We start from the raw sequence: 16,501 nt of genomic DNA, 5'->3' as shown, positions 1-16,501 counted from the left end.
CAGGGACCATTTACAGAGGCATAGGAAGGAATGAGGGAGCCAAAAAGAAATAGTAAAGCACCCAGGTACTAGCAACACTGATACCACCCTAGCACTGAAAGGACAAAGGGACAAAGCTGTTTCCAGAGCCCAGCATCATGGAGAGCCATCACCATGGAGAAAGCCACCTGACAACCTGGCAGAGGAGTAGGGGGAATAAATACCCCAGCCCTTCTCTGCTCCTGGTTTTCTGTTCAATGCTAGTAACTTCCATGGACTAAACCTAACTGGAAGCAAGTGGGTAGGACAGCGTAGAAGTCTGGAGAAGGACAATAAGTAGATCTGGAGGCAAACACAAAACTACCAGCACAGAGGTCAACATGTTTAAATGGAGAGGCCATCTCTGTAGGATTTTTTCCATTGATGTCTGTCTTAAATGACCAGAAACACTATACAATGAACACAAAATCGACTCTCTGTTAAGAATTCATCAACAGGCCGGTTGCAGGAGCTCACACCTGTAATCCCAGCACTTTGAGAGGCCAAGGCGGGCGGATCACCTGAGGTCGGGAGTTTGAGACCAGCCTGACCAACATGGAGAAATCCTGTCTCTACTGAAAATACAAAATTAGTTGGGCATGGTGGCATATCCCTGTAATCCCAGCTACTCGGTGAGGCAAGAGAATCACGAACCCAGGAGGCAGAGGTTGCAGTGAGCCGAGATCATGCCATTGCACTCCAGCCTGGGCAACAAGAGTGAAACTTCGTCTCAAAAAAAAAAAAAAATCATTAACAATTCAAGCAGAGTTTCAGCTACATAAAACCAACTATCAGAGTCAATGATTTTGTTTTACAGAAAATAAAAAGAGGAACTGATCTGAATTACTAGAGCCCACTCCCAAGTCTCATAAACAGTTCACTAGGAGAAAGCTCCCACATTATTCAGCACAGAGAATCGTGCACTGAAAGGGGCCCTACAAGATGAAAATCCTGCTCAGACTCCTGAGGTGAGGGCTGGGTAAAAGAGAGGCAGAGAGAAGGAAAACAGATTTTTTTCTTCATCCAAAGGTAAGGCCCTGGAGGAAATGAGATCTGTGGGGGCTGTGAAGAAATAAGAAATAAAGTGTATCAGGCAGCATCCCAGCAGGAAACAGAAGGCATGCCCAAATTAGGGTGATTCAAAGGGGGCATTTTCTAAAGGAGCTATTCACAAAGGAGTGAACATGGTACAGGGTACAGGAAACCACCAGGCACAGTTCACAGTCCAAAGCCAGGGGCCTCTCCTAGGCCTGGAGAGACAAGGGAGGAGCTGTTACTGGGCCCCTAGAGACACAGAGGGCTACGTGGAGGGGCTGTCTTAAGAGCTAAGACCTTGGGTCTAGAGAGCCAGCCTGATGTGACCCCACAGGAAAGGAGGCAGAGGACTTTAGCCCCTCTTACTCCGACCTCCATCAACCTCCCCACAGGCCAAACCCAACCAAAACCCATAGGGAAGAGAGTTGGTGTGTGCAGTCCATTCTGTCAGCCCATGGGACCCCAGGGAGAGTGGGGAGAAGGGTGGATGTGGATCCGAAAGGGCAAACAGAAGATATACAACAAGGGCAAAATTTCAGGCTGGTGACATATTGTTGGTGCTGCGTTATGAAGACCCTGCTTTTAGTGTCTTGAATGTTGCCAGAAGAGGAAATATTAATTTTTCTGGACTTTTAAAACTTATTTCTTGTGTTGTTTGGGAGAATTATCAACCAACGACAATTGAATAACTAGTAACCTGCCTTAAAGCATGCTACATAGAATTGCCCTTGTGTGAAGAATCTTGAATAAAAATCTACACTGTTCTTAGGCACACTACTCTCCGGAGTTCTGATTCAAGCCTCGTGCTTTAAAGCATCACCTATTTTGTGAACCCTGCAACAAGTCTTCCCTCAGCTCCACTTGCTCTGCAAGATGCCTGCCATCTGTCCCAGGTGCCACACAGAAACCACCTGCCCGCCACCCTCCCACACATATGCACGCATGAGTGAATTTCATGTAAAACCTGTATATTAAGTCACACTGTCCCCAAAATACCTGCCAGATGTAGTGTAAACCCATCCAGCCATTTTGCCTCATAGAGGTAATTAACAATATTCTATAATTTTAATCTCATAGGTTCCAAACAGTTCAGCAGTCATTTTCAGACACTGTGATCCCTGCAGTGTCTGTAAGCAAGCTGTGCATATAGATCAGCCAATGCAGTAGCCAGGCCACACCACTGCCTGCCATTCAGTCCCCTGGATCCTGAGTGGAAGTCCCTCAGAGCAGGGAACAGACCCACTTGGATTAGCTTCATCTGTCTCTAGGCTCCTGAAGGCAGAAGTTGGATTCACTTTTGGTGGCAACCAAGACAGTGGCCTCAAACCAATCATTTGATTCCATTTAGCTCAGCTTGATAAACATTTCTCGAATGCCAACCTTGCACTAGCACTGCACCAGGGTACTGTGCTATCAAGAGCACATGCTACATGAAGTCATGGAAGGTGGAGACAATCTCAAGTTAGAGAAAGGCCCAGTCCCTCATGAGAAATAATTTTTGAAATATTGTCTGAGTTAAAGAACCCTCAAGCTATCTGGGTCTGAACTTACCAGTGTGCCAAGTATATCAGAAGAGCATCAACCACTCACGCTTGAAACCTCACAGTCGGGTTTGACACCTTCCTTTGCCTCTTGCCTGCACCTAGGCCAGGTAATTCTGCTCATTGCATTTGCTCTCTCCATTCTGTTATCACTACCACCTCCCCAAAGCAGGTCTCAAAGTGAAGCCCTCAAGAAATGCCTTTGCTTTCTGTGTCTCCAAAGATAGCTGCCTCGAAGCTCTTGGTGTAGCGCCTGGCACATGGTAAACATTTAATATAAGTGTTGGTTGTTTTTCAATTGGATTACAAAGTTGTGTTCTCAACTACTTTACCACATTGTGTCCAAACTAACTGACAAATATTATAGAATTGTATATAACAATGTGCAGTTACTGAATTCTACTTAATTCTATGAACTGTCTAGGCACATTAAAATCATGTCTTATTTAATTATAACCTCACAGTAATCCTGAGGGGTAGGTATTCTTATCCTTCTGCCCTAAATTCCTATAATAAGAAGCAGACTGTGGCAAGCATGGATAGACATAAACAAATTGCTGTGCGATTTCAAAGGAGGGGGAGACTCATGTGGCCGAGGTGGCCGGAAGAGGTTTAACAGAGGAGAAGCTCCTAGAAGAACCTTGGAGGGTGAGGGGATCTCAGCAGGGAGGAAGTAGGTTGGAGTGGGAAAGCTGAGCCAGGGGGAAAAGCCAGGTTCCAAATGTTGTGCGGTTCACACATGGCCGGAAGGTGAGGCGCACGAAGGGAGTAATACAGTAGGGCTGGAAAGGGTGGGGAAAGTGGTCCTTGAATGCCAAGTGAAGGAATTTAAGATTCATTTCATTGGTAATAGGAAACCATTAAAGACTTTTTAGGCAGAGGAAAAAAGAACCAGAATTGGGAACTTGGGAAATTAATTTGGTCCTAGAGTAGATGCAAAGGAGATGAGGCTGGAACTGGCTAACAAGGTTACTGCAGTAGCCAGGTGGTATATAAAGGAGACCTTGTTTCCCATGTAGCCCTCTGTGTCTTTACTATATTTTTTTGGCTCCCTTGACCCTTCCTATGCCTCTGTAAATGATCCTTGCATTAAATTCTTATCAGTCGCCACTTTGGGTGTGCTGTTTCCTGTTAAGCAGGAAAAAAAAATCCTCTTTAAGCATAAATGCCTTTTTAAGCATAAGATGTGCTAAACGCTGGGCTAGGCTCTGGGCATTCAGCAGAAATAAAAACAAATCAAACTTGCCCTTAAGGAGCTAACACTTTTATTAAGGGAGATGGGCAGTAAGCAAGTAATTTAGAATATTTGCTATATTATTTGTTTTTGGCCTGCCTACTTCTCTGCCTCTCCCTACTAGAATGTAAGCTCCATGGGGGGAGTTGGTATTCATTGTTGTATCCCCTGCAACTAGAAACCAGGCCTGGTCTAAGCAGGACTTCGCGCAAACATTTGTTTTTGTTCAAGACAATAAGTGCTCAGAAGGAAATTATTGGATTAATCTGATAGATAACAATGACAGATGGGGTGTGGCATTATTTAAGACAGGGCAATCAGGGAGATCTCCAGGAGGAGGTAATATTTAAGCTAAAACCTGGAGAAGGAGAAGGAGCCAGCCAAGCAAGGACCCAGAGCCAACACTGGGAAACTGACAAGGACACTGAGGTTTAGGGAGAAGAAATCACAAATTAGCCAAGGCCATGTGGCTACTCCATGTCGAAGCCAAAATTCAAATTGAGAGTCTGATTTCAGTGCCCATACACCTTACAGGGTAGGTAGCATCTGTAAAGTGCTTAGGACAATGCCTGGCACATAATAATTGCCAAGGAAGTTATCTTTTATATCCTCTACTGCATTTTAAGTTTTAAAATTATTCTTGTTTTGAAAGCATGGAAGTATTGATTAGCTAATTAATCCAGCATGGGTCATATTTAGGACCCAAAGATGCCAGTTCGTTTCTGTCTAGTTTCAGAGTAATCTTTTTCCTTTTTAAAAAATTTCTCATGAGTGAGCAAGATGGTTAGGGTGTGATGAGATAGAGAATGTCACAGGATACTGGAGGTTGGAGGGAATTCCAGGCATCTTTGGGAGGTGCAAGAGTTTAGCCAGCTGCTTGGAAGAATAGCCCCTACTACAACTACACTGACTGCTGGGCCAGAGTTACTGAAAGCATCTCTCTCCAAGCCACAGGGATGCTGTGAGTGCGTTAGTACAGCCAGTGTTGACAAATGTCCATGCTCTCAAAGGCAGAGAAGAGGCTGGGGTGGGGCAGAAGGGAGGGGAAAAATAAAGCAGCTCCAAAGGCCACGATGGTAATAATTGGTCCTAGCCCTTGCTCTGTGCCATGCCAGCTACAACCAGCCTGCTGTGACCTCATTCACACAAAATGGCTAAGAGCTGTTCTGGGGGAACCAGACATTCCTCAAAGGAACACAGAGTAACTAAAACCCCTGTGGCAAGCAAAAGGGCAGACAGCAGGCATGACTCACTGCCTTTGCAGGACATTGAGAACATGTGGCTTAAATGGATCTTTCTCTTATTAACGTTTCTCAAACAAGAATGCAATGCAAACAAGCCCTTAAATGGGAAGACAAGGCAAGTGATTTCCTGCTCCCAGCCCTGGTGGCCCCTGAGAGGGGCGGAGCAAAAAAGGCCCCAGAATTGGACCACTTTTCTTTTTGGAATTCCATTTGGAAAGCTGATTGACCACCTCTCAGCCAGGTTCCATTCAACTCTGCTGAACAATACAGCAACTCTACAAAGCAGATATTAATACCACCTTGTTAGAGATGGGAATACTCAGAGGGGTGCTATGGCTTGAATGTTTGTGTCCCCCCAGAATTCATATGCTAAAACCTAATCCCTAATGCCGTACTAAGAGGTGGGGTCTTTAGGAGAAAATTAGGTCCTGAGGGCTCCATCTTCATGAATGGATTAGTGTCCCTACGAAAGAGGCCCCAGGGATCTTGCTTTCTCTTTCTGCCATGTGAGGACACAGCAAGAAGGCACTATCTAAAAAGCGAGAGCAAGTCTTTACCAGACACTAAATCTACTAGTGCCTTGATCTTGGACTTCCCAGCCTCTAGAACTGTGAGCAATACATTTCTATTGTTTATAAATTACACAGTCTATGGTAGTTTGTTATGTAGCATGAATAGACTAAGACAAGGGGTTAATATAATATGCCCAGAATCGCATAATAAGTAGGCAAGCAAGGATTTGAACCTAGCTATATCTGATTTTAAAGCCACTTTTTCTACCACACCATTTTGCCTTAAAAAGATCTATGCCCAGGGAGAGATTAAAACTACAGTTGCAGAGAAATCTGGAATCAGAGTACAGGGCAACTGATGGATTGGCCATTCAGAAGATACAGTCTCTGAACAAAGCCTGTGCTCCAGTTGGCCTTCCTCCATCGTCCGTGTTAGCCGTCTCACTAATAAACAGCCCTGTGCAAAAGAGTGTCAGGAAGATGACAAGCAGGGAGCCCCCAGGGACTGCTCTTAAATAGGAGCTTTACTTAAAGGACAGGATGTTCAAAGAGGTTAAGATTTCTGTGCGCTCTCTCTTCCTGACTCCCAGGAGAGAAGCTTTCATTCCAGGGAGTCACAATATTTGCGCGTCTTTCAGACAGCGTTCTCTTTTTAAAGCTGCACAGTGCAGGTAGTTATGTAGCTCTCGATTTATTACAAAGGCTGCTGGTGTGGGGAGCAGGGAGGGGAATGGCAAAGAGCTGGAGGAGGGGAGTTTCAGCAGCTTTTTCTGGGTCGAGGCAGGATCTGTTCCCAGATCTGTTTTGGTGTGTGTGTGAGAGAGATATTAGGCAAATTACTCATCCCAACAGTGTCTCTCAAACAGAAGCAAAATTGCTGCCTGTTAGATAGCAATGGGGTCAGGATGAAAGAGGACTTCAGACAAGGACAAAATTTAGACAATTAGGTCTAGAAGTATACCTATTAATTATTGATATTAATATATTTCAATAGGTATCTTCTAATACCTATTATTAATATATATTTTAACAGGTATTTTCTAATAGGTATTAGAAAATTTTAATAGGTATTAAGAAATACCTATTAAAATATATTAAAGACAATAATTTGAGACCTGCCATAAAATATCTCCCTCATCAGCTTCATTTTTACTCTTTCATTCGACAAGCATTTACGGGGTACTTACCATGGGACAAGAATTGTTCTGGGTGATGGAAATGCAATATCTTCCTCTGAAGAGTTCCAATGCAAGTCTGGTGAGTTTGCTAACAAAGACAGACACTCGAAGCCCAGGGGCTACTTCAGCTTTAAATCCCAGTGTTACACTCAATCCTTTGAGTTAAAGCCTCAGCTACGGTTAAAAAGTCTGTGAATTAGGGATAACTCAGTGGCATGGATTAGCCAGGATCTCTTTGAAAAGAGGACACCCAGACGGTAAGTTTTGATGGAGGAATATCAAAAGGTCCAGGAGCCTGCAAGTTGTGTCAGAAGACTAACAACGGCAATATGGGGCTATTTGCAAATCAAGACATGGACCTCCTTTCCTCCCTATTCAGTGCAGAGGTGCAGTGAATCCCAAGATATAGCAGAGCTCACTTTCCACATACTGGCCCTCCACTACAAAAAAATCCCATATGGCAGCAGTTCAGTCAAGCTCATCAATGCTTTTTATTTGATCGAGAAAATTGTAGAGTTTAGGTAATGATGTCTACTGGACACAAAGTATATTGGTTCTGATATTATTATAAACTGGATGATTTTTCAAAATTGCAACTACTATAATAAAATATTTTCACCCCCTCATAATAAACAATATGATCTAAGTACTCAAAACTCTGGCTTTGCAGGCCTGACCCTCAATGAAATCTCAGCTTTAAGAACAAGCTCTGTTGGAAATCATGCTAGATAAATGTGAATGAGCTGGCCATCAGATTCTTACAGCACCTCCACTGTCTCAGATACACCTGGCCAAGCAAGTGGGGTTTACCATGGAAGACAAACAAATAGGGACAGTTCAGTTCCATGGAGATCATTCCAAAGTTCTCTCCCTTTAGCCTCAAAATACTATTTCATTAACCTGTGCATTTGTCTATGTAAGATGACTGTCATGGTGTGTTTGTTTCAGTGTGATAAAGAAATGATCAAGAAAATCTTTACAATAAAATGGCATCACACATTATACTTTCATCTTTTTTGTTTTTAAATATAATTATGTGCCTCTAAGTCTAATGTTTTCAGAAATTCCTCTCTGACTTGCTCTAGGACTCAGCTGCTTTTGTTGTAGCCCCAGCTTTCCCCGCTGTTTCTCCACAAATATCTCCCAGCTCGTCTCTGACCACCTGTGTTGGAAACACCCTGTGTTACACCCTGTGTCTCCAGGACTCTCCAGGGCCTTTAAGTCAGCTGATGCCAGCACATCCCAGCTTTTGTGACTCTGCATAATCTCAGTGGTCACACAATAACGAAAGCTAAGTGTAATCATCATTGTACAGATGCAAAAACAGATTCAAAGTTAAATTACTTGCCCGAGGTCAATCAACTAAGGAAAGGCAGAGTAGGGAATCTATGCTGTACCTTTGATCCCAGCTGCCACAATGTTTCCACTGTGTTACCCTTATTGAGTTGAGCTCTAGATCCTAAGCAATATTTAAAGGCATTTAAATTTTTTAATTAAAAATAATTAGTTAATAATTTAAGTGTGTCTATTACAACATTGCAGGTATTTTCTGATTTAATGTTATGGATTAGGAAAATGATTTTACACATTTTTCACATCTACCTCCATCCTCCAGTCATTAGGAACTTTCCAGAATATTGTCAGTTTACTTGAGGTGAGTCTGTTGCTTTTAATTTCCTTTTAAAATGAAATTGTGGGTTTCCGCAAGAATATCTTTAAAATTTCTAGACAACACTTTTTTTTTCTCCCAAACTTCTTTTGACATGGTGGTATCTATTTGCCACATTTTAGCGTGGACTTTAATGTGAAAGAGTTGGACTCAAGAGTCCCATAAACAAATGAATGTTGGTTACATTAGATATGGTTACAGCCCATGGTTACTCAGTGATCTAACCTCATGATTAGTCTTTTTTTTTTTTTTGAGACGGAGTCTCGCTCTGTCGCCCGGGCTGGAGTGCAGTGGCCGGATCTCAGCTCACTGCAAGCTCCGCCTCCCGGGTTTACGCCATTCTCCTGCCTCAGCCTCCCGAATAGCTGGGACTACAGGCGCCCGCCACCTCGCCCGGCTAGTTTTTTGTATTTTTTTTAGTAGAGACGGGGTTTCACCGTGTTAGCCAGGATGGTCTCGAACTCCTGACCTCGTGATCCGCCCGCCTCGGCCTCCCAGAGTGCTGGGATTACAGGCTTGAGCCACCGCGCCCGGCCCCTTATGATTAGTCTTAAACAAAAGTTTTCTGCCATTTTCTCCAGTAAATAACTAGATACGTCCTTAAAGCACCCAATCATTTGTGTGTATTTGTTTGTTTATCCAAGTCTGTTTTGCATCTCTATATGAGATTGTGCACTGTCCCTGCATGCTGCCAGTAATGCTAAGTGCCACCATTTGTGGAGTGCCTGCAGGCACTACCCCAGATATTTCACAACAACCCTGTGAGACAGATGTGTCTATACCCATTTTACAGATGAGAAAATAGGTTCAGACAAGTTCAATTACTTACTCAAAGTCACATGTCTAGACTATCAGGGCTAACCTTAAAATACATTTCTGCCTGACCCTCTCTCCTCCTATGTGGCTTCCCAGTTACGAAGTGCTCCAACAGGTACAACATGGAATTCTGGAAGTTTAGAGACTTCTATGATACTCCTAATTTATTTTATCTGCCATTCCCAGGTCCCCAAATTAAGGACTAATATCATAAATAAACACTGGGCACATAACTTTTAATTTCGTGGTCTATAATATTGATGTTTCCTCAGTTGGATGTCCTGATCATGTTGGGTTATTTTCTGTTTGTTTCGTCTTCCTCTGGGGAAATAAATTTGATCTCAGAGCATCTGTTATTTTCTGAAACAATTTTCTCATTTTGCTTTAAGCTTACTGTAGGTATCAGAGTTGCTGGTGCACACCACAAACATTATTACTACCTATGGCTTCAGAATATTCGTGGAAAGGGAGAATGGCCTTTGTTAGTAATGCCACTATCAGCTTTCTTAAGTTGCTGGTACTTGATGTTCTGGGTATTTTGAAGGAGACACAAGAAAAATGGATACCGTGCTAATGGTGTTCTGCAGCTGAGGTGCCCTCCTCACAGTGCCAAGAAAAAAGATCTGTACCTATTACAGACGATTAATAATTCTATTAGTGTATTACAAGGGCTGCAGCGCAAGGATGTTGGCGAGATTAGCAACTTGTGCAGACTTCTGCTGCCATTCAGAGTAAAGCCACTGTTTAAAGAGGGTTTAATTGCTCTGGTCTGAAAGACACATTAAGAATAACAGAAAACTCTTCATGTCAAAAGAGTTTCTTATAAGATGTACAGTTTCCAGATTGGAAAAGATGAAACTAACACCCAAGGATCAATTACAGAATCAATTAAAGAATATTAAAAGAGTAGATAATGAAGTGGGAACTGGGGTGCTACAGACCATTATACTTTTATTCAATAACATTATTGACTTCTCCCCCCTCCATTAACAAAAAAGAAAAAAAAAAAGCAAACACAGTACATGCAGAAAAACACAAAAAAGAAATTAAATTTAAAACTATCTATAATCATACCATTGGGAGAGAATCACCATTGATATTTTTCTAAGTATATAACATTTCACTCTCTATATATTTGAAATAATATGTACAGACGATTTTTAAAGTTAATTTTCACTTAGCATTTTGCCATGGAAGACATTTTTCTGTAACATGAGTTTTCATAACTTTATAATGCTCTATTTTTGGCTGGGACTACCATACTTTACCAATCTCTATTATTGAACAAATTATGTTTTCTATTTTATGTTGTAAACAACACTAAAGCTGAGCATGGTGGTACACACCTGTAGTCTCAGCTTCTCGGAGGCTGAGGAGGGAGGCTCATTTGAGCCTAGGAGTTCGAGACCAGCCTCCTGGCAACATAGTGAGACCCCATCTCTAAAAAACAAACAAAAAACAACACTGAGATGAATCATTTGGTTATAAACAACACTGACATGAATCACATGGTTGTGTATCTGTCAAGTTATTTCTTCAGAATAAATTTCTATGAAGTCACTACCTCAATGTGTACCTACTTATAAAACAAAAACTCCTTTGTAACGTGTTGCCAAATTGCCTTCTAGAAGTATGTATAAATTCAGCATCAGCAATAATACCTAGTTCTCCATACTCCCACTTGTGCTTGGCATTATCAAATGCATTCACCTTGGCCAATATAATGTGAATAACGGCTAAGGTTGCTAAAGGCTTGCTGTGTGCCAGGCACTGTGCTAATGCTAAGAGCGTGTGCAAGTCAGCCATTTTTAGATCCTCCGTCAGCCCGGCCAAGTGAGGCAAGCCTTGTTGTCCCAGGCCATTGTATGCTGCTCTCAAAGAGATTGCAAACTAAAACCCCAATCCTCTTTTACCTGATAAAGTTCACCTGTCAGCCACCCTGGCCATCCAAAATGACATACATGTAAAACAATGTGCATGTATTATTTGGATAAAAAATAAAATTTTATTCCTAGTATGTTAAGTGTTTTTTAATGGAATTTTCTTGTGATATCTTTGTCTGGTTTTAGTATTAGGGTACTATTGGCCTCATAGAATAAATTGGGAAGTATTCCTTCCATTTCTGTTTTAGGAAGAGTTTGTGAGGGATTGGTATTAATTCTTCTCTAAACTTTGGTTCAACAGTGAAACCATGTGGCCTGGGATTTTTGTGTGGGGGGAATGTTTTTAAATTACTAATTCCATCTTTAGTTTTTATAGATTTATTCAGGATTTCTAGTTCTTCTTGAGTCAGTAGTTTGTGTCTTTCTAGGAATTTGTCCATTTCATATATGATATCCATTTTTTTTTTTTTTTTTTGAGACGGAGTCTTGCTCTGTCGCCCAGGCTGGAGTGCAGTGGTGCGATCTTGGCTCACAGCAACATCTGCCTCCTGGGTTCCAACGATTCTCCTGCCTCAGGCTCCTGAGTAGCTGGGATTACAGGCACATGCCACCATGCCCGGCTAAATTTTGTATTTTTAGTAGAGACGGGTTGCACCATCGAACTCCTGACCTTGTGATCCGCCCACCTCAGCCTCCCAAAGTGCTGGGATTACAGTCATGAGCTACCACGCCCGGCCATGATATCAAATTTGTTGGCATGCAGTTATTCACAGTATACCTTATGATCCTTTTTATTTTTGTAAGGTTGGTAACGACATTTTCTTTCTTTCTTTCTTTCTTTCTTTCTTTCTTTCTTTCTTTCTTTCTTTCTTTCTTTCTTTCTTTCTTTCTTTCTTTTCTTTTCTTTTCTTTTCTTTTCTTTCCTTCCTTCCTTCCTTCCTTCCTTCCTTCCTTCCTTCCTTCCTTCCTTCCTTCCTTTCTTTTTTTTGAGACAGGCTGGAGTGCAATGGCACAATCTCAGCTCACTGCAACCTCCACCTCCTGGGTTCAAGCGATTCTTCTGCCTCAGCCTCCCGAGTAGCTGGGATTACAAGTGCATGCCGCCATGCCCAGCTAATTTTTTGTATTTTTGGTAGAGACAGGGCTTCACCATATTGACCAGGCCGGTCTCTTAACTCCTGACCTCAAGTGATCCACCCGCCTCAGCCCCTCAAAGTGCTGGGATTACAGCCACCACACCCTGCCTCTTTTTATTTTTTTTCATTCCTGATTTTAGTAATTTCTGTCTTCTCTCTTTTTTTTTCTTGGTAAGTTCAATTAAGGATAATGCCTATATTTTCTTGCCATATTAAACCTCTTATTAATATACAATGCCCTTTTTATCTCTTGTAAACTTTTTTGATTTAAAGTCTATTTTGTCTGATATAGTCACCTTTGCTCTCTGTTGGTAACTATTTGCATGGAATATCTTTTTTCATTTTTCACTTTCAATGTATTTGTGACTTTGGATCTAAAGCAAGTCACTTGTAGACAGACCATATAGTCATATGCAGCATAATGACGTTTTAGTCAATGATGGACCACATATAGGATGGTGGTCTCATAAGATTATAACACCATATATTTACTGTACCTTCTCTAGATATGTTTAGGTACACAAATATTTATAATTGCCTAGAGTATTCAGTACAGTAACATGACATACAGGATTGTAACCTAAGAACAATAGGCTATATATCACGTACTCCAGGTATGTAGTAGACTATTCTGTGTAGGTTTGTGTAAGTCCACTGTATGTTCACACAATGATGAAATCACGTAATGACACATTTCTCAGAATGTATTTATCATTAAGCAACACATGACTGCAACTATATTTGGATCTTGTGGGATTTTTTATTCCATTCTGCCAATCTTTGTCTTTTGATTGGATAGTTTAATCATTTAGACAAATTAATTGCTGGTAAGGAGGGGCTTACTTCTGTCTTTCTAGTATTTGTTTTCTATATGCCTTATAACGTTTTGTTTCTCATTTCCAACACTACTATCTTCTTTTTACATTTGGTTGATTTTATGAGAGTGAAGTGTTCAAATTCCTTTTTAAATTTCCTTTTGCATGTATGTATAACTCTTTTATTTATGTTTACAATGGTGATTACATTTAACATCCTAAAGTTATAACACTCTAATTTGAATTTATACTAGCTTAACTTCAATAACATGTAAAAACTCTGTTCCTTTATAGCTCCATCCCCATCCCTTTTGGTTGGTGATGTCACAAAATTACATCTTCATACATTTTGTGCCCCAAACCATAAACTAATAAATCTATTATAGTCTCTTAAATTATATAGAAAACAAAATGTGAAGTTACAAAGTATAATAATACTAGTTTTTAGACTAATAATTTTAAAAAGTGCATTAATCTCTCAAATCATGCAGAAAACAAACAGTAGAGTTACAAACTATTGCTATAATAATATCAACTTTTATAATTCCCTATGTAGTTACCTTTATCAAGATCTTTATTTCTTCAGATGGCTTCAAGTCACTGTCTAGTGTCTCTTCACTTTAACCTGGATTATTCCCTTTTGCATTTCTTGCAGAGCAAGTCTAATGGTCTAAAACTCCCTCTGCTTTTATCTGGGAATGCCTTAATTTCTCCCTCACTTTTTAAGGATAGTTTTGCTGGATGTAGGAGTTTTGGTTGACAATGTTTTCTTTTAGCACTTTGAACGTATTAGCCCACTGCCTTCTAACCTCCAAAGTTTCTGATGAGAAATACACTGATAATCTTATTGAGGATCCTTATGTATGATGAGTCATTTCTCCCTTGAAGCTTTCAAGATTATTTTGGTCTTTATCTTTCCAAGATTTGAATATAATGTGCCTTGGTGTGGATTTCTTTGAGTTAATCTGACTTAGAGTTTGTTAAGCTTCTTGGATGTTTATGTTCATGTCTTTCATCCAGTTTGAGAAGTTTTCAGCCATTATTTATTCAAATATTCTCTCCTCCCCTTTCTCTCTCTCATCTCCTTCTGGGACTTCATATGTTTGTTCACTTATTTGTGTCTTACAGGTCCCTTAGGCTCTCTTCACTTTACTTCAAATGTTTTTCTTCCTATTCCTCAGATTTTATAATTGTCATTGTCCTGTCTTCATGTTTGTTGATTCTTTCTTCTAACTGCTCAAATCTGCCCCTGAATCCCTCTAGTGAATTTTTTATTTCAGTTATTACACTTTCCATCTCCTGAATATCTTGTTTCTTTTATAGTTTTCAATACCTTTATTGATATTTCCATTTTGTTTGTACATTGTTTGCTTGACTTTCCCCATATCTTCCATTAGTAATTTGAGTGTCTTTAAAACAGTTGTTTTAGGGCCAAGCACGATGCTTCATGTCTGTAATCCCAGGATTTTTGGAGGCTGAGGGGGGCAGATCACCTGAGCTCAGGAGTTCCAGACCAGCCTGGCCAACATGGTGAAACCCCTGCCTCTACTAAAAATACAAAAGTTAGCTGATCATGGTGATGTGTGCCTGTAATCCCAGCTACTTGGGAGGCTGTGGCAGAAGAATCACTTGAACCCAGGAGGCGGAGGTTGCAGTGAGCTGACATTGTGCCAGTGCACTCCAGCCTGGGTAACAAGAGTGAAACTCTGTCTCAAAATAAAATAAAATGGTTGTTTTAAAAATTTTTGCCTAGTAGGTCTGCCATTAGATTTTTTTCATTAAGTTTCTGTTTATTTTGTTTCCTTTAAATGGGCCATAGTTTTTTTGTTTTTGTTTTTTCATTGCATGCCTTATGATTTTCTGTTGAAAACTGGACATTGGAAGTTAATAATGTGGTAACCCTGAAAATCAGATTCTCCCCCTTCTTCAGGGTTTTCTGGGTTTTGTTAACTTATTCATTGTTTTGGAGGTTAAAAGAAATTTTTTTAGGCCCTCTCTGTACCAAGGATCAGCCTGAGGTATAAGCTTAAGGTTTTCTCAGGTCTTTGCTGAGCTTACACCTTTCCCTGAGTATGTGCAGTCACTTTCTAATTTTACCATACATGCAGTTACTTTTGAATGTCCTAGTTTAGCTCTCAAAAAGACAAAATGAAAAAAAAAATGTGGAAAAGGACACTGGCCCTTTAAGCCTCCTGAAAATCACTCTAGCCAGAGGTGGAGGGGCATGCAACAATGGGGAGAGGTGCAACAACAATGGCTGTGATCAGAATCAGTAATCCGTGATTGGAGTACAGATCCCTGATGTTAGAGGACAAGGATATTTTTTTTTTCTCACTCTGGCTCCCACAAGCTGTAAGCCAGCTGCTCCAGCTGCCTGCCAGGGGGCTGGGGATGGGGGATGGTAGTTTCTACTGTGCTTAAAAGCTGAAATTGGCCAAAAGTCACTGCAATTTACCATCCTATTCTTCCCCTGGAAGTTGCAAGCCTTTAATAGACTCCAGAGTTCCAAAATAGGAAGATACTGGCATACAGCTGTCTTTAGTTGGGGAGACAGGTTCCTGGTGCTTCTTAATCTGCCACCTTCCCAGAATTCTTTCCCCACTGTCTGTTACTATACATAAAATTATATTAAAATCTACTCACACCCAGCTCATTTATTCATTGTTGATAGCTGCTTTCACACTACAATGCCAGAAGTGAGTAGTTTTGACATGGACTGTATAGCCTGCAAAGCCAAAAATGTTCACTATTTGGCTCTTCACAGAAAAAGTTTGCCAATCACTATGGGGGAATAGAGTATGTAGGGTATGAAAACTAACAAGATAGCCTACAAATAGGACATCTATTTTCTAAATAAATGTAAATTATAGCTATAAAATATAATTTAATAAATACATGAAACACTATGAAAGCATTTACCACCACCAAAATTGTGCTGCTGCAAGTAATCTTGGGAAGTGTCCAACTTCAATCAAAGTGACCATTACTCAATACTAGAAGGTAACCAAAGAAAGCTCAAATTGGATCATGCATACCCTGAAGTACTCACAAAATTTGGAAAGTCAGACTTTTAAACTTTCTGGAATATCAGTATTTCCAGAATACAGTTGAGTTTAAAATGTGAATGTAAACACAGCAATACCAAGGAGTAAAATGTAAAATCTGTATGCATTTTTAAGATAAAACAAATTACTACATGATGCTCCTCTTGATTGCAATGTGTTGATTGAGCTACCCCCAAAACTCCTAGCAAGTTACCTTTATTCACTCTACCTTAGCAAGTTGCTGTGGAATTGTGGTATATGAATAGGATATTCTTTGTAATAATCTTATGTGGGTGTGGGAAGTTCTCAATTCATTGCTCTTCAATACCTAAGAAGTTGGCCCAGAAAGCATTAGCTGAAACATTCTGAGGTTGAA

Source organism: Macaca thibetana, chromosome 1 (assembly GCF_024542745.1).
Source record: "Macaca thibetana thibetana isolate TM-01 chromosome 1, ASM2454274v1, whole genome shotgun sequence".
In the NCBI taxonomy this organism is placed as follows: domain Eukaryota; kingdom Metazoa; phylum Chordata; class Mammalia; order Primates; family Cercopithecidae; genus Macaca; species Macaca thibetana.
The sequence above is the reverse complement of the archived record's forward strand: the minus strand, read 5'-3'. Positions refer to the sequence as shown.